General features: G+C 37.9%; 1 protein-coding gene and 1 long non-coding RNA gene across 10 annotated transcripts in view; one reads left to right on the forward strand and one right to left on the reverse strand.

Moving 5' to 3' along the window:
• LOC133515575 (CUGBP Elav-like family member 4) overlaps positions 1-20,220 on the reverse strand; it is a 674,434-nt gene that overhangs the window by 41,602 nt on the left and 612,612 nt on the right. The window lies entirely within an intron of this gene.
• On the forward strand, positions 5,279-6,998 carry LOC133515590 (uncharacterized). Its single transcript, XR_009799043.1, has 2 exons — positions 5,279-5,501; positions 6,531-6,998. It is a non-coding gene; the product is annotated as an uncharacterized LOC133515590 (long non-coding RNA).

Below are 20,220 nucleotides of genomic sequence, written 5' to 3' on the forward strand. Positions count from 1 at the left end.
GACTGCTTACCATCAGGCGGGCTTGCCACCGTCGTGGTATATAAAAAAAATCCTCTTTCACACAATCCATCCATCGTTTTTTGGGTCTACCATCCGCTCTCCGTTCATCAACATTCATTCCTAATATTCTTTTTGCCTATATGGCATTTGCGAACAATTATAATGTCATTATTTACCACGAGATCGTAAAAAATTACCAGTGATTACCTACGAATGAAATAAAACTAATTCTTAAGATTCGCGAACGGGCCGCCGGGGCACTTTTGCGAAATTATGAAAGTTAAATACGCCGCCGGCTCAACTTTGTTCAGGACTCTAACTTATATTGACATGGATTAAAAATGTAGGTCACCCATAGTCTTGCTGGAGACGTTTATGATTTTTAAAGTAAATTTTGCATTTCATTAAGTGATATATACTTATTTTAAAATTTGCTCGGAAGGTTTTGACACTTATAAATTTTCTGCCGAAAATTCTAGGCTTTTTGGCAGATTTGTGTCAATGAATATTTCTATTAAGACAGATAAAATATGATTAGTAAGTACTGAGCGAAACCAAAAGCGCCATACATGTACCTATAACATTTGAAGAGTTCCCTCGATTTCTCCAAGATCCCATCATCAGACCCCGACTTGGTGCCAACGGGACCATCTCGGGGTTATACCCGTTCGATTAGAAAAAAAAAAATGAAAATCGGTTCACGATTCTCGGAGATATTGAGTAACATACATACAAAAAAAACAGTCGAATTGAACACCTCTTCCTTTTTTGAAGTCGGTTAAAAATACATAATATTCTATTATTTGACAGTGTAGGCCGAACGTTATTTAGAATTGACCATATTGACAAAAATAACCATAACAAATTGAACCATAAAATGTAACAGTTCGTTAAGGTTTACAATTCAATTTTTAATGGTTAATTCTAATGTTCAATTCTAATTAACGTTCGGCTAACACTGTAATGTGACACAATTGTATTCACTTAAAAATATCTCCGTTGACCTACCTTTCACAACATAACTGAAACTAACCAATATCTTAATTCCAATTATGAAATTAGAATTCAAACTATTATCCACAACTGTCCTAAAATATAATAGGACAAAAAAGTTTGAAAGGACATGAAACCTACACACATTTGTAACATTTGTGGACATTTGTAATTTTCGAAGCGACCTAAAGAAGTGCAGGGGGCCGATTTTTGAATTTGGAGCGCTCAATTTCGTCACTCGAAAATCTGTAGAAAATGACGAATTGAAATTTTTGAACTATGAGTAATATAAATTGCGAATCTAGTGGTCTTGACCAATAGTTTTCAATTCGATTAGTAGAATTGAAATGCCTAGTAGTGGAGATAAATTGAAGGGAGTCTGATAGTATTTTTTCAAGTAAGTTTATCCAAACTTTTAATTAATAATATTGTTTAGATTAAATAGGTTATTAGAAAGTCAACGAAGAGTTGGTATAAAAGCGGCCTTCGCTTTTATTCAGCGGTATTGCACGGCTTAGGCCGGCCTCTGCCCGTGTATGCAATAAACTCAATTAATCCGGCCGACCACCGTTTTATATTTATTGGCCGTGGTGTATCTATGCCATATTAGCGGTAGTATGTGGTGGCAATTTTGTATTTTACCATTTTTCTGTAGAAAATTTTTATGTTAGTCATTTTCTGGACCGAAAGTATGGCGAATTGGTACTTAATTCAAAGCTAGTCTATATTATTATAATATTTTTCCTATTTACTTACCTACTTCTTTAATAATTAATATATTGCGCAAACGTATGTATCTTATATTTCCTGAGCTATATGGTATAGGACTTTTTTTTCTTAAATAAGACATATAATATGCAATTAAAAGCTATCAAAATCAATAAAGTTTTACAGAAAAAAAAAAAACACTAGCTGTCAAACAGGGTTTTGAAGTATTTTATAATACTTACTACTATTAATCAGGTGTTAGATAATGACTTCTGTTCATTGTACTAAAGACACAAAATATTGATCATTAAATAATTATGTATTGAGATTGTTTTCGATTTAGTGGTTTCATTTTCTAACGATATGTTACTCACGTAAAGTTGCTACTACATTTTATACAACGGATTTTATTTAAAAATATACTATTTTCTTACATAAACTTTCATCTTAATCATGATTAGAAGTTAGAACTTTTTAATTTACTACTAATTTCTCTAAAATACGGTCTAAACTCCCGCAACGCCGCAAATGATCTCGTAATTAATTTTTTAACGCTAATACCTGTACTAAAACGCTTGTCCGAATGAATTATGCCCAGATTACCCCGTCCAAGTGAAGAAGGTCGCAACATTGTTCGGGCCCGGTGCGCGTGCGTCTTTTGTTTCGGAATTGTATTTGTGTAGCGTTAATCCACGTCTATTTATCATTTTCGGAGAGGGTTCAATTTTTCCGCTCCGATGTTATTTGTTGGAAACAAACGATATTCGAGGTATTAATAAATAAAATGGGGGTTAAAATATTGTTTTACTCGGAACGGGAAAAACTGGGTTAAAGTAAATCAATTTAGCCGTCAGCCATGATTATATATGGACTTTTCTCGAATTTGCAACACGGAGTGACCACGGTATCTTTGTGTTAATAAATATTAAATTAGATTTTTAGACATTTTTAGGTTATCAGATTACTTGAGGAGAAGAGTGGTATGAAATACCCACTTTTAGAAAGCGATGTTTGATTTTTTCGGAGTTTTTTTTAATGAATTGGTTACGAGTTTTTATTTTCGTAGAATATAACCGTAGAATATAGTTTATCAAAAACTATATTCTACGGTTAACAGAAAAACTCCCCCAATAAATAAATCTCATTTATAATGATTAATAAAAGAGATATTTGGTCTGAAAATCTACAGAAGCATTTTCCGACGGCAATTCTTCACGGAACGGAATCACATTCGGAAATATGGCGCGGAACAGGCTATCGGTCAGGTTTATATACAATATGATATTACAGTTACTTGACTGCATGGACCAAAAACATTATTAATATGAGTTAAGGTTATGCGTCTTTTCTATGGATGTCTTAAAATAACGGACTTTAAAGCGTCATTATCTTGCTGAAACATTACAGGCATGTTAAAACTTCTTGGTAGTTATATGATAAAATGTAACAAAATCGCATATTATCATATTGTCCACCGAAAAACTCCTGTTTTCCCGAACGTTTTTCATCCACATGAGTATTAAAATAACAATAGTTATTTGTTTTACAAGGGGGCAAAGTTGTTGTTTAACCGCTCGTGCTAATATTGATACCCGAGCAAGCGAAATATTCCAAAGAGAGAAGTGGATTCTTGAGCGTTGCGAGGGTTAAACAAACTTTGCCTCAGAGTGAAACACAAAATTTTTCACCACACCAGCATGAGGAAACTACTAACTATGAAATACCAAAAACTTCTAATGAAATAAAATCCAAATGAACGTAATAAAAAATTATCATTCAAAATCATCATTTAAAAGTCAATTCTACTAGCTAACATAAGGAAACAACTCAAAATTTGCATCTGATTACTTTGCCCCACATGTGGATAAAATGCAACTTTCTCATTCGTTTTTGAACAACCAAGAGGGCCTTTACCAGTTGGTGTAGTGAAAATCAATTTATCCAAAAAAGGAGTTAAGAGTTAACTCCATTGAAATAGAATACGGCTATCGACGAATTACTCAAAGTCTTATATCAAAACCGTACAGAAATAAGCTTGAAGTGCTCACTCTATATAATGCCTTCATTACTTAATAAAATATCGGCGTGTTGGCTTCAGCTCCGCGCATGCTTCCCAAATGTCCGGAACACCATTGTTCCGTGATGGGAAAGACATATAAGTAGTATGGAGGCAGTGCCGGATTAACCATTAAGCAAAATAAGCACTTGCTTAGGGCACCATGTCTAGGGGGGCACCAAAATCATAGGGAAAAAACGCGCAGGCTGCATCAGCATCGCAGTCGTAGTGTAGTACTTATGTACACGAAACTTTTTGATACGTGTGCAAAGTACCCATCTAATAACGAAGGGTCGTAAGAGAGTGAGGACACGTAAAAACATCTCCAACCTTACGCGGAGGCCATCAAAGCTCATGGCCAAAAAATCTTACCGTCGGGCTTGTGGCCACCCGATTTTCTCGACGTAGATACCCGATTTTGTAGCGTATTTTGGTCTCTTGCACACCAGATGTGTCGGCCAGGCCGAGTTGCTGCAGAGCCGCGATCCTGCGACCTAATTGTCAAAGTGTAATAAAGGGCCCTGCGAAGGCCGAAAAACAAAAGCATCTTATCAAGTTGCGCTTTCGAGTTAAGGCAAAGGCCGAGCAGTAGGAGGACCGTGACTACATAGGTTCGATTTCAAGCCACTCTTTTGCAGTTCGGCGTTAGGTCTTATGCGACGCCAGGCCTTCTACTTTATGCAAACTGCCTCACTTTGGCTTGGCCATGGATCCAAATCCATGCTGTCCTCTTTCGCAGCTGGGCTGTCTTGCTCACACCTCGCCATTAGTTGTATTATATGATAACGCGCCGCGATCGGACGCTCCGGACGTCCAGCTATTTATACCTCGCCATTGGTCAAATTCAAGCCTTGCTTTCTTCCAGCTCGACCTTTCGCCTCATCCGTAAGCGCCGATCGAACGCTCCGCGCATTCAGCCTTAGACTTTGCCTTTAAAAACACTGATTTAAACCTTCACGATTTAGGCCAATCAAATTAGATCCAAAAATCAAAATGCTATTGGGAATGTTTTAATACATTTGTTGGGTTTGAGAAACGCTGGGAATTGTTTTAATACATTTATTTGGTCCTAAAAGCGTGTAATCCCAGTTTGCTCTATCCCAGGAGGTGTGCATACATTTTGGGATCCTTAGGAGATAATTTTTTCCTTTGGGTTGCCAAACCACTCGATGTAGAAGGAACCCAATATCAATTACAATAGCACTTGGTGGATCAGATACTGGTAAGAAAGCGTTTTCGGATTATTAACATGATTTTACCAAAAATAAAAAATGTCGATCTTTTTTACAATTTACTACGAATACATATTAAGGTACCTTAAATACTTGACATTGTTTGAATATCAAACTTATTCATTGATTGGTTACAGAGTAATTTAGAGTACCTTAAATTAATCAATACATATATTTTATTGCAAGAACATAGTTAAATTACATTTCGGATCCTAAGATATCAATTTTAATAACACTCGTAATTAGAACAAATTTTCCGTCGGCCGTACCGTTTTCGATTTACAAGCAAAAAAACTGAAAAAGAGGAAACATTTATGCATACCTCCTGGAATGGAGCAAACTCAGATTACACGTATTTTTTTTCGTGACACATTATTATTTAAGAAAACGGGACTTATTCGAGTTTGATTAAGTTCTAAAATTACCTCCAACGTCAAAATAATGATGTCGACTTTACACAGTCTTCTCCGAGACCATGGGGACAACGCCGTCCTTGAAACGTCGGATCAGAGGTAGGGAATGCAAACCGGTTTTAACCGAAACCGAAAAAACCGGTTAAAACCGGTTTTATGGCGGAAACCCAAAACCGGGTTTTTAGAATTTGATAAACCGGTTTCGGTTTTATTCGGTTTTTTTTATTTACCTAAGTTGCATGTTTATACAAAATACAAAAATACGAAAAATTTAAATAATATAAAGTACTGGCAGTGGCAGGACATCCGTGCTGGTGTACGAATTGGTATAAAAGGTCTTACTTATAATTTTATTATGCGATGCGCTGTAGAAAAATTCTACGTAATCAATTATATCAATGACAGCTTTAGAGTCTTTTGTTGGTTCGGTGATAACGACTTACCGACAACCTTTTTTGTCTCTTTCGCACTAATAGGAAAGGGTAGTTCAAACCCTAAAGAATGGAATTACTTGACTACCTGTGTTTGCCCAGTTTAAGCTAACACCATCAGTTTCTAATCGACTTTTCGAGAAGAAACACGTGACGTGAATTGTTGTATTAGCTTACTTATTTCATTTATTTCCTACTTTACAAATCCATAATAACTTAGCAAATATTTTATAAAGGAAGGTAGTAACAGTAAACGAATTAACTACTTGAATATTTACTAGAAGACAGCGAAAAACTTAGAGCAAGATTTTGGATTGGGCCATTTGATTTAAGACAAATAACATTAAATTATAAATTGATATTGTCATATATTTAAGAAAAAAATAATTTAATAAAATTGTTTTGTTCCTATTCCTAGTTACAAATAACATTAAGTTATTTGACAATTCCCATACAATACAATAAAATAGTCAGAGTCAGAGTTCTGTCTTTAATTTCGTGATAAAATCGTGTATATACTATACTAGCATTCGTTTTTACACGTGAAGCAATCTTTTCTTTATTCCATGGCGATGAATTTAAGAATTTTTGATTCTAAAAACCGAAACCGGTTTTAACCGGTTTCGGTTTTTTTTTTGTAAAACCGAAGAAAAAACCTGTTTTGGAAACCTCCGGTTTTTGCATTCCCTAATCAAAGGTAATTTTAAAACTTACCCTAATAAGTCCCGTTTTCGTAAACAATAATTTGCTATTTAAGACATTTGTGGCCATTGGTACTTGTTCTGACAAGAACCAATGGCCAATGGCTAAGCCCCTACTGAAGCTCGGCCTTTGCCCTCACATGAATGAGCTTCGCAGGAAAGCTCTAGAGGTTGCAAAACCCTGTGCGGAATACTGCCTATGTCTTACGTCTTCGCTCATACTTGGACCATGGTTGGCTTGGCCTCCGGACTTATGCGAAGCACGGTCTTCGAATTTGCTTACACTTGGCCTTACCTACTCTTGGAACATTACTGCTGCAGTACTGTCAATTTCCGTGATAAAATGATGGGACGGATTGAAAATTCTATTCTCAGCAGTAATGCGGCAATAAACGTCACTCAATTTACCAAGAAAATTCAATGTAATCTTGATGAGGGGGCACCATGGTCTAGAAATGCTTAGGGCACCAAAATGTCTTAATCCGGCACTGTATGGAGGTAATGTTTTAAACTCGATTCTTACTTGAAACTTACTAAGTTCAAATTTTATTATAGGTATTATAAACAGGTTTATAATCAACACAACACAAGCCTTATTGAGCGTACTGTGGGACTTAGTCAATTTGTGTAATAATGTCCTATAATATTTATTTATTTATTATTATTATTTTATAATGTTTTTATCTATGTATGGATATAGCACGATTACTTATATCTCTATAAATAAAACCTAATAGTTCGATTTCTGCACTAAACATTTTCTGTGCTTCGTTAGCCATCGGGGTCGATCGAGCGTCTTCGGCGATCCGAGGAGCAATCAACAAGTCATTGCCGAAATAATGATATCTCTCCACGGAGAAGGATTTGGCGGCCATTTTCCGCGTGCGCTGTTTCGTGATGTTGCATTTTTACAAGACTCTGTTTAGCTATCCCACTAAGTCCCAGAGAGTCATTTATGCAGTTTTGAATTTGGAACCTTCTTGTATTCCTTTATAGTTCAACATTTTATTTGAATTTGTCCTTTTCAAAGGACATCGGGACTTAGAAGGATTGTAGGAGTTATGTTGTGCTATCCGAATGAACACGCGTAGCGAAACTGCAATATTTTATTAAAACAGATACCTATTTTTCAAAAAGTCCAGTGATCTATCTTTTGAAAGCAGGACCAGAAGCCTTTTCCTTGTGAAGCATCCAATATGATAGCGACATCGGTATTATTTCACAAACTGTCCCCGCAAACGCGCAAATTGGATTCCTTCAATGAACCAATCAATAACGAACATACTATACTTCTTCGTAATATCCTCCATCATAATATCAACTCTAAGCAATTGAGATAGAGCTCACATCGGTGCAACGCAAGATAAAGATACGATCTTTTGCAACTTTTCTTAAGCTAGAATGGCGGTTTATGTTTGGAATTTGTTTTTTTTTATTTATTTTTTATTCGCTTCTTCCGTGGCTTTAACCGCGTAGACTCTACACTTCACCTCCAGAAATTTTACAGTACACAAAGTATTTCCTATAGTTTGTCCAGGTTATAAACCAAAACGGCAACAGATATCAAACAACCCATATGTGACCCATGCCACCGTGACCGGATGGCTGAGCGGTCTAGCCATCTGTCGCGTAAACAGAGGACGCTGGTTCGATTCTAGCTCTGGACACTGGAGGCTTTTGTATGGTCATTTTTCCTTCGTATATGACATTCATCAATAGATCTACATGAAATCACATTGAAATATTTTCATAGAAAGTAATTTAATTTGTCCTTAAAGTACATTATGAAACATTTACATAACCAACGCAACGACTAGAATAACTTTGAGTTATAAAAAATGTAGTAACTTGGCAAGTCAAGGGATATTTCGATTTTTAGGGTTCCGTAGCCAAATGGCAAAAAACGGAACCCTTATAGATTCGTCATGTCCGTCTGTCTGTCCGATTCTGTCACAGCCACTTTTTTCCGAAACTATAAAAGCTATACTGTTCAAACTTGGTAAGTAGATGTATTCTATGAACCGCATTATGATGTTTACACAAAAATAGAAAAAAAAACAATAAATTTTGGGGGTTCCCCATACTTAGAACTGAAACTCAAAAAATCTTTTTTCATCAAACCCATACGTGTGGGGTATCTATGGATAGGTCTTTAAAAATGATATTGAGGTTTCTAATATCATTTTTTTCTAAACTGAATAGTTTGCGCGAGAGACACTTCCAAAGTGAAAAAATGTTTGTCCCCCCCCCCCTGTAACTTCTAAAATAACCGAATGAAAAATCTAAAAAAAATATATGATATACATTACCATGCAAACTTCCACCGAAAATTGGTTTGAACCAGATCTAGTAAGTAGTTTTTTTTAATACGTCATAAATGGTACGGAGCTCTTCATGGGCGAGTCCGACTCGCACTTGGCCGCTTTTATTTATTTCCAAATTGGGATTTCATATTTATTCCGCCCAGAACGAGGAACTCTTCAAACTTAAGATTTTTTATCGAAAACGACTCTTATATCACACAATTCCACAACACACACAATGTTCCAAATATTAAAGACTTGTACATATCAAGCCAGAATGTAAGGTTGAGAGGACACTCTAAAAAACTAATAAAGCTCCATGTGCTGGCAACCCTAGGAAACACTTCTTGCCGAATTGTGTAGTAAATGTGTGGAATTCTACCAGAAACTGTTGTTAGTGCACCCGTCGGTGAACTCTTTCAAAAATAGATTTGATACACATTCTAGAACTTTAAGAAGTGCAAAATAAACAGAAGTACTTCGATATACACGCATCAGCTCCAAGAGCTGCTAATGTATCAAATAAAACAATAACAATAATAATTACATTGATTATGCTTGCTCTATACAAAATCGAACGAAAAATCGGACATACCGTTCTTCCTTAATCAACCATTTCCCCAAGTACCTGGCCATGGAGTTTGTTCATTAGCCCTTCCCGCCTTAACTTTTTCTCAACTTCCAAGTTTCCATCAACAAAATGAAGAAACGTGCTTAATATCAAACTTGCCCGTAATGGATTTGAGATTTTACATTAATTCCGGCTCGGAAATTAAGACAAAGTAATAACCAACAAATGTCTTAAGTGACATCAACTTTCCACGTGTTTTATATTTAACACACAGTTGATTAATTAAATTTGATACATGATTGCCAGTTCAGTACAAATTATTTTTACTATTTTCACATTTTTTAATATCAAACCAAGTGGCAAACTAGTCTACGGCCTGCCTGATGGTAAGCACTGACCGTAGCCTATGGACGCCTGTCATTCCAGAGGTGTTACATGCACGTTGTCGACCGTTTGAAGAACCCCATACTGTAGATCCTCCGGAAAACCTCCGCCGAGAGCTCATGCCACAGCCGAAGCGTACATACGTATAAAACTGTCTCTTACTGCTGTTTATGACTTTTGAACGTAAATTCCGACTTCCCTGGCCGCTGTCATTCTTTATTGTTTATTATTCAAAAACATTGTAATTACAGCGTTCGCCAATACATTACAATCTTAATCTGTACAATCACTACATTAGACTACTGAATAAATACTGCGATTCAAATATTCGTTTACATTGTTGTGTATAAGTTGTGACCACTTGGACGCGAACACATCAATGTGCGGTGCCACATTAAGCACAGAGTTGAGCAGCGTGAGTACAGTACAGTAGCGGCGCTCATATGTACAAAAGTACAATTAAAGTATAATTTAAAAGCATTTGAGGCACATTATTAATTAATGGCGCCAAGACCTAGGACCCACACGTGGAGAGGATGGAGCCTGGAGACTCCGCAGGAACCAGGAGATTGAAGGTCTGTTGTCCGAGCCGAACATCATTGGAGAAACGAAAGTCGCTAGACTCCGATGGCTCGGGCACGTAGTCCAGATGGGTGAGGATCGTGCAGTCTGAAGTACTCTGGAGTTCCAAATGGCCGAAGACCGTCTGGACGCCCTAGGTACCGCTGGAGAGATGAAGTGCAAAAAGGCTTTAGCGAACTCGGCGCCGTCGACTGCACGGAAACGGTTTTGGACAGAGAAGCATGGCGGTCTTTGGTGTCGGAGGCCAAGATGCACTTCGGGTTGCTGCGCCACAGCAGTAAGTAAGTACTTAAGGTGGTAATTTTCATACACAAATAGCTAAAATGTAAGAATAATATTTAATGTCATCTGCAACATAGATGGTTCTAGCGGCGGTCTTTATTAACTAAACTGCTTATACATAGTAGAAAGTACGAGTCATAAATGCGGATTTCAAACTTAATCGCCCCTTGGAACGCAAGTCAGACGTATCAAATACCTTATTAAGCCAAAACGTTTAATTACCTAATCTTAATCGCTGACGTGGCCCTAATAAATTTCATATTAAAATCCTTGGAGCAACGAAAACGGTAATATAATCTGTGAAATTATTATAAGACTAAATTACACGGGGATGCTATTCATGATATCATTTTGTAAACTTATATTTTAATACTTTATACTAACTAACACTTTTTTAGGCACTCATCACCATCTTCCTGGCGTTGTTCCTGTTCCTGGCACATGGCAGCCTGGGTTCACTTAGCAACTGGTCCCAATATTTAATTGGCGTAGACTCTAGTTTTTACAAAAGCGATTGTCCTTTGACCTCTCAACCCAGAGGGAAAACTAGGCATTTCCTCACAATGTTTTTCTTTACCAAAAATCGACTGGTAAATATCACGTAGGTACATAAGTTTCGAAAAACTCATTGATAAGAGGCTACTCAGAGGATTTGAACCTGCGACATCAGGATTGAATGTTGCACCTTTTTACCGCTAAGCTACTAACGCTTTTCTTTTTAGGGTTCCATACCCAAAGGATAAAATGGGACCCTATTACTAAGACTCCGCTGTCCGTCCGTCCGACCATCTATCCGCCTGTCACCAGCCTTATCATGAACCGAGATGTATTTCTGCAACAAATACTAAAAAGTACGGAAACCTCGGTGGACGAGTCCGACTCGCACTGGTCCTTTAGTCAGTATTATAGTACTAAATTAAAGAGTAGTCGGACAAAACAGTGTCTCAGTTAAAGAGCGCTCATTTAACGCCACTACTGAAAAACTGCGCCAAACGACCGGCCATTAATTCAGCCCCCGCTGCACCGCGGAAAAAAGGTAAAAGAATCAAACAGCATCAAACGGAGCGTCGCTCTCTTACCTCATTAATTTTCATCTTTCCGCTACCTCACATAACTCGAGCGAGTCGAGCGAGTCCGGCCGATAAGGCGAAACACTAACCCGCTTTTATTAAATCTCGTCTGTCGCTGCCTGATACGACGCCATGTTTATCCTCAAAACAACGCTTTTTACGCTCAGAGTATTCCATTTTTTTGTATCCATTTTAATTCCAGTTCTTTCTGTATCGTTTCAAATGTTATAAACAGTTAATTTATTTGCCTCAGGATGTTAAATTGTGGTGTTTATTTGTGCTTTACTGAATTATGTCAGCCAACGTAGGTATAAAGGCGTCGTGTTCGCTGTCTCGTCAAAATAGAGGGAAACTCGCTGAATCGAGAAAATTTAAATTTTAGGAGCGAGTATGCAAACTAAGAACAAATTTTAGAAAATTCCCGCTCCTTTGCCAAAGAAAAACCGAGGGCAGCAAAAAAACAAAGTTTCTTACAGACTAATGAAATATGGAATTCTTATTCGTAATTTCACGACGCGCTCAACATAATAATATAAATGTGATCTATGTTAAATTTCGCGACGAAGATTTGCTGCTGTGGAATAAAGTCTGCGAGTCGAGGAGGCCATACACTCGTGTTCAATTCCAGTCGAAGCGCCTTTAGACGCATTCCATTAAGCATCGAGTGTTAAGGATTATTAGATGCAGCCTGCAGGCACTAGAGCGCGGCGCGGGGCGGGCGCAGGGCACTCAGGCGCGCCAATGATTGGGTCTACCAAATGGCGCTCGCGTAGAGTCCGGACAAGAGCTCTTTGCGCCGCCGCTGCCCGCAAGCTTGTGCTTGTTATTCTATGCAAATCACCGGCCCCCGTTGCCCGACGCGGCTAAACTGGCATTTCGGAGATTCGAGTTTTTATGCAAACAAACCTAAGTTATTCAAGTACGCCCTTGCACGGCGCTCGCATACAGAAATGCCCTAAACGTTTATACGCTCCGTGTTTTGGTATTTTCGAGAGATTCCGACAATATTTGCTACACGTTTTGTTTTTTAATCGGTTGATTTGGCGTTATCGGTTACCTGCTTTTGAAACTAAAGAGCCCGCAGCGATTGCATATTCAGCTCATAGTTTAACAGAATGCTTTAAAATTACCCTTCCTTTTATAAGTTTATTACAGGTTTATTGAAGACGTTGAACTGCTCTGAGACTTTATTAAAATAATGCGAAGTGAACGTGACTTCACGTCGATGGAGCCAAATCTGTTCACGCAAAGTTGTTTGCCGAGGAAAACCGAGTGGATGTTTTTCTAAATTTATGCGTGCGAGGGCGCGGTCAATAAATACGTATAAAGGAGGAAATATGGAAGAAATGCAGCTGCGGGGGTAGTAAGAATTTAAAGGCGCATACAGTAACGAGGTGGCACATGCCGAGTTAGGTGCTCCGTATTTTTGTGTGTTAGAGTGGCTGGCACCCGGCCAGAGTGTTGATCCACAACTTTATCCCCTGAGTACCTAAATCAGTATTATTTTTGCTCGAGATCGCGACAAACAAACGGACGTTAAGTCGCAAGTCGTAATTCTTCAAGTGTGTTTATTATGAAAGTCCTGCGGGATTATCGATTAACAATTTATTAAATATACGTTAATATTGTTAGTTTGTTCTAAATTAAGTGATAGGCACTATTTATGAGTTCGTAAAAGGATTTCGATAATCCAGTAATAGTAAAAAAACAAAAATCACTTTATAGTAAAAAACAGGTAGATAATTGTTATAGTTTACAATTAAATAGAAATACTGCATACCTAAACTTTGCAATAAAACTAAGAACGGTAGCAAAAAGTGCCGTTTGCGTACAATTTTTATATATTTCATTGCTGTTTCATTAACAGAACAGAAAGCGTTACCTACCTAATGCAAATATGAAAGGATTTGATGTCATAGAGATTTTTTAGCCTCTGGGTTTCTCTGGATAAAAGACATCCGATATCAGATCGGACAATATGAAAACGCTCTAAGTCAGTAACAATCAACTGCTACAAAAATTTCCAGATTTAGGATTTAAGCATTAACGACCTTAGAAAAACAAACCGCTGTGTCATAGGTTGTTTAAAAACAAAAGACAACCGCAAAAGCAAGTCTCCGTAAAATCGACTGTAACTTTCTGAACCTCATATCTGCATTAAAACGCGAAACCAACTCAGCGCTCAAGGAATAAAGTTAAAAATAATACGAAGTAAATGCAGCCCGTATTTCAACAGAGCTAATCCATCTGCACTGCCATAGTCTATCCGATGTAACGAGTGAATAATTACACAATGATTCCTATTACAAATGCAAAAATGGGTCCAGTGATGCATACGTAATGCCGGCGCGAGTGAGGAGAGACTTGATGGATTAACCGGTCCAGCGTTCAAAATGAGGTTTAATGCGAAAAGTTGGGACTTTTTTAACTTGGTGAGGTTCTCATTCATATAAGCGAAAAGTGGAACCACTTATCTAAATGGAGTGTATGATTAGCTGCATTTTAGTTTTTGTATTAAGTTTTATTCTAATGTCTTAGAATAATTATGTCTTGAGATATATTACTGTGGCTAAGGGGATAAAAATTATCTAATTAAACCTATAGGTATCGTCAAAACTTACAAAGTACCAGACATAGATATATATCACTTTAATATGCATGCCAAGTTTTATGTTATTACAGCATGTCGTTATAAAATGGAACGCGAAGATAGATCAACAAAAATATTTGAAACAGTAATTTAAAATAGGCAATCTGGTCCATCATTTGTAACCTTCACACAAGTGCCGAGCGAGCGCCTCCGGCAAACAGCGGTAATGGCTCCACAAACAGACATCTGCATACGGTCTCGACGTCTCACAACTACCAATGTCTGCCAATGTCGAAGGAAGATTTGACAAAAATATACAATTTTGGCTGCCGCCTGTAACCTTGGAACAAGAGCTGAGCGAACTCCTCCAGCAAACAGCGGTAATGGCTGCACAAACAGATATCTGCATACGGTCTCGACGTCTCACAACTACCAATGTTTGCCAATGTCGAAGGAAGATTTGACAAAAATATACAATTTTGGCTGCCGCCTGTAACCTTGGAACAAGAGCTGAGCGAACTCCTCCAGCAAACAACGGTAATGGCTGCACAAACAGATATCTGCATACGGTCTCGACGTCTCACAACTACCAATGTCTGCCAATGTCTAAGGAAGATTTAACAAAATATACAATCTTGGCTGCCGCTTGTAACCTTGGAACAAGCGCCGAGTGAGCGCCTCCAGCAAACAGTGGTAATGGCTACACAAACAGACATCTGCATACGGTCTCAACGTCTTACAACTACCAATGTCTGCCAATGTCGAAGGAAGATTTGACAAAAATATACAATTTTGGCTGCCGCCTGTAACCTTGGAACAAGCGCCGAGCGAACTCCTCCAGCAAACAGCGGTAATGGCAGCACAAACAGATATCTGCATACGGGCACGACGTCTCACAACTACCAATGTCTGCCAATGTCTAAGCAAGTTTAACAAAATAGGCAAACTTGTCTGTCGCTTGTAACCTTGGGACTAGCGCCGAGCGAGCGCATCCGACAATATCGGTAATAGCTAGACAAACAGACATCTGCATACGGCCTCGACTTCTACCAATGTCTGCCAATGTCTAAGGAAGATTTAAGAAGCGGCGGTAGTAGGATACCATAGTCAGGCCGAATCCGACCGGACTGGATTCGGATTGGTATAAGAATATTAAAGCTAATTAAATGACATATTTTTCAAGGTTTTTGCGTAATATGAGAAATAAAGGGTATTTTTTTAATACAACGATTTTTTTGTCAGCCCGATACATCTTTCTTTTCGTTTGGCGTATCGCCTGGAAAACTGGAGGAACAGGCCTGGAGAACTGGAGAGTTCTGACACGTCAGCTGCTTTCATAATCAGCCGAATTCCACTTTCAACAAGAATAGCATTCTATATAACATAACAATGCCCTTTCAACCATCAATCGCTTCAATGTAAAAATCGGTGTGCAGTACTCGTACTATATGTACGCGCGCGGCGCAACAGCGTAGGGTAATGTTATGCGGGGCTCCAGCCTAATTAGCCTTTGTTATTTTATGCTAATACGTTTCCACCTCGATTAGCGGGGCACGTTTAGCTACTCTTTGGATCACTACCGCTGTCTTCCTGAATTTTCTGGAGCAGATATTTTCCTGATTTTTTTACTAAGCAGAGAATAGCGGGTAATCAAAATCACCATATTGTGATATTCGCTGAGATTTCGTTCTAACTAGTGTTCGCGTGGAAACTAGTTCGATTAAAATATGATATTATACGCTTTCTTAAATTTGTTTGTGATTGCTCGCTGCATGTGATAACAATTATACAAAAACGGGTTCTTTTCACTATTTGCTTATTTAAGAAAAGATATCTAGCCTTATTTTCCTGAGATTCATAGTTTTGTTTTACTACTTCAATAGGCAATTTGTGGTGCTGGAAGCGCTGGAGGCCTAGCGGTAAGAGCGTGCGACTATCAACCCGGAGGTCGCGGGTTCAAACCCCGGTTCATACCGATGAGTTTTTAGGAACTAATGTACGAAATATCATTTGATATTTACCAGTCGCTTTTCGGTGAAGGGAATCATCGTGAGAAAACCGGAGTAATCCTAATAAGGCCTAGTTTACCCTCTGGGTTGGAAGGTCAGATGGCAGTCGCTTTCGTAAAAACTAGTACCTACGCCAATTCTGGGGAGTAGTTGTCAAGCGGACCCCAGGCTTCCGAGCCGTGGCAAAAATGCCGGGGCAACGCGAGGAAGAAGAAGAAGACTTTAATAGGCAATTTGCATTTACCTCGTGTTATATTCAATATTATTTACGTTTTGTTTACTTTTTATTCTTAGGTTACTTCAATGCAAACAACTCATTGATAAAAATTCAGCGCCAAAATGTACATATCTAGTTAAATTTAATAAATTAATACATTTTATTAATGAGTGTCCTTCCATACTTCCAGACGAGCGACGAAGTGCAAAAAGACCTTAGAGAGCTCGGCGCCGCCGATTGGACAGAAACGGCTTTGGACAGAAAAGCATGGCGGTCTTTGGTGTCGGAAGCCAAGATCAACTTCGGATCTTCGGGGCGCCACAGCAGTAAGTAAGGAATATAATTATAATAAAGAATATATTAAAATTAAACTCATTTTATTATTGCTTTTTTGCGTCGAAATAAATCCGACATATATATATTTTATAAAATGTTTTCACCTTTAACTCGTGTAAGGTGAATAAGGGTTTTTCCCACGTCAAAGCCTCGTCTTACATGTCAGGCACGTCTCGTTATGGAAATGGTTTCAATAAGGGTTAGGGCGATAATTTTATGACGCCGATTGACGTGCGATTATGTAAAGTTGGAGGTTAACTGCAGTCGGGTCGTGAGGCGGCAGCTTTATTCTCTATTAAGTATATTCGATTTTCTTTATATTGTTATTATTATTATTTTATTATTTATTTATTCATAAAACAATATTTACATTGTGTTTGAATTTTGAATTATGATTATTATAAAACTACTTAAAACTACATGAACAAAAACAACAAACATGCAACTACTATTAAAATTAAGACATAAAAACACGAAAAGTAACAAAATGGGAATTAGGATTTAATTACAATATAAATGTAGGATGTCAAATTGTAAATTTAGAAAATAAAAACACTATTATAATTTTATATGTTAAAATTTAGTTAATTCACAAATTCCTCTACCGAATAGTAGCACTTCTCTACCAAGAAAGACTTCAACTTATTTTTGAAAATTTGGCTATTTGTGACTGACTTTAACTCAACAGTTAACCTATTAAATAGTACAGTAGCCTGGTACCCTGCAGCGTGCTTGACTACTTTGAGTCTGTCTGGCCTTACTATTGGCTGTTAAGTGTGTCTGGCCTTAATATTGAGACGTGTTTACAAATTGATTAGTGTTTACATTACAACACAAATACTCTTTATTGCACATCCCAATAAAAGACAATACAGCATCAGAAGTAGATGTCAACAACAGACGGTCTTATCGCTAAAAAGCGATCTCTTCCAGACAACCTTTAGGTAGCGGAAATCGATTTTACACAATAGTAGGTGTTGCAAATCCAATGAAAGAAATCTATCACTAAATACACACAAAACAAACAATCTATCATGCAAATAATATATACAAGGAGGCCAAAAAATATGTGCATTTCCGTTGCCAGGGAGGTTTTGGGATTATACTGAGCAACTTTTACTATGGGACCAACCAACAAATTTTTACCCTCCCATAGAAACTGGACCATCTAAATGTATGAAGCAGCCAGAAAATTTTTTCGTGATTTCGTGGTTGGTCCCATAGTAAAAGTTGCTCAGTATAATCCCAAAACCTCCCTGGCAACGGGAATGCACATATTTTTTGGCCACCTTGTATATATTACTTAGCCACTCAATTGCTTTTGGTAACTGTAGTTACCAGCTGTCACCCTTATTTTATTATACGAGTAATAATAGAGGTCACTGAAAAATATGAAGCATGTGAGTGGATATACACACATACATACACGGAGTGTTTATTGCGCGTTCATACATTTGCTACTTGCTACTTGTGTTTAGTGTTATGAACTCACAATAAATATTAATCAGACTCCAATCAATATGTAAATAATGAGAAAGCCACCCACACATACATTAAATTTAATGGTTTAGCAATTGCATCTACAAGCATCCGAAGACTGCGACTGCTTATTTGTTTGCCATTATCTTCAATATTGACTCTTTTGGTAGAAGGTTTCAGAGTAGTGTATCATATTTCTGACAATCATATTTGGACTTCCTTTTGGGCTTCCGGGTATCATATTTGTATTATGAAAATTTTCTATACGTAAACCATCTTCGTGTTTCTTGAGTACTTATACTGACTTATAGGTACAGTCAAGAATAAAAATACGCATATTGATATACGCATATTGTCGACGGCTTTGCGGCTATCATGCGGAAGCGGTGCGCCTCTTTACTTAGCCGCTGGCGGGGCAGCGCTAACAGTATCATGATAGCGTTGTTGGACAGGTGGGACTCCCCTCTGCTGCAGCGGTGGACAAAACTCGACTCTGTAGCAAAATAACTATGTACTTAGGTTAAAATTAGTTTGTAACTCCCCTAACACTATTTTATAAGTTAAATGTAACTAACAACTATGGATTTTTTATCCGAAATAAAATCATTTCATGGTTATTATTTATTTATTGAACTTACTACGTGCATTACATGTTACATGTACCACAAATCCATTGAAATAAGGTGAAGAATTGTATACATTTTTATGATATTCTCTCTGTAGAGCGCTGGTAGTGGTAGCCCAGCGGTAAAAGCGTGCGACTTCCAATCCGGAGGTTGCGGGTTCAAACCCCGGCTCGTGTTTTTTTAAGGCTTAAGGCCTAGGCTTTCCTCTGAGTTGAAATGTCAGATGGGAGTCGCTTTCGTAAAAACCAGTGCCTACTTCAATTTTTGGGATAAGTTGCCAAGCAGACCCCAGGCTCTCATGAGCCGTGGCAAAAATACGATGGGACGGGACGGGGGGATATGATGATGATGACAGTACGTAAACAATGAAGTTAAGAATATTGTAACAATATCTTCTTTAATAGTGAAATTAAAATGAAACGTTTATCCACAATGCACGATAAATTACTACTTATTTGTAACACGCAAGTATTTAATATAAACCCAGTAAATAACAGTTTAGTTCATGTCATCATGTGAGAGAACTTAATTATATGAGCTCTAGGGCAGTAAGTCACCGTCAGGTGGCCGTTACACGCACCCGCGGCAAGTGTGACGTCACAAGCCCGTTCCGAGTATTCATAGAGGGCTGTGACGTAGTTTGTTGGGTATTTGTCTGTGAGATGTTGCTTGGTAATAATGAATAGGTATGTAGTGAATAAACTTTTGTTTCGTGACATGCCTGTCATACTAAGAAAATGCGTTGAAAGTGTATACGAGTATGCATTGAATTACAGATTGAGAGCTGCGGAAAGTTAAAGTAAATTTTTGGAAAATTTCACAAAAAATAAAGAAAGTTTATAAAAAATGTGTGGCTGGCCTTCACATTGATGCTTGTTTATAAATAATAATAAAAATCGTTTAGTTCAGACCTGTAGGGCTAAGATGGTCGGCTCTTTATCATTTGTCCGTATGCCTGTCACGTTCTAACAAGTATGTAAGCTCGAAAGTGACGGGCATAGTGACAAGTGATAAAAATGGAACCATGCTGCCACCGCAGGTGATCCATAATTTAATTAGCAAACTAGAATAACTTAAACCCTATGTTAGTACTTACATAAAACACTTAAACTAAACTACATTATTGTAGTGCCTCAGCGATGTTTGCTGAGGCACGAACAGACTGGTTTTTTCGCCATCATGAGGAAGCGATGCGCGTCACTCCTCACTCGCAGCCGAAGCAGCACGAACAGCATCC

Source organism: Cydia pomonella, chromosome 2, assembly GCF_033807575.1.
Source record: "Cydia pomonella isolate Wapato2018A chromosome 2, ilCydPomo1, whole genome shotgun sequence".
NCBI lineage: Eukaryota > Metazoa > Arthropoda > Insecta > Lepidoptera > Tortricidae > Cydia > Cydia pomonella.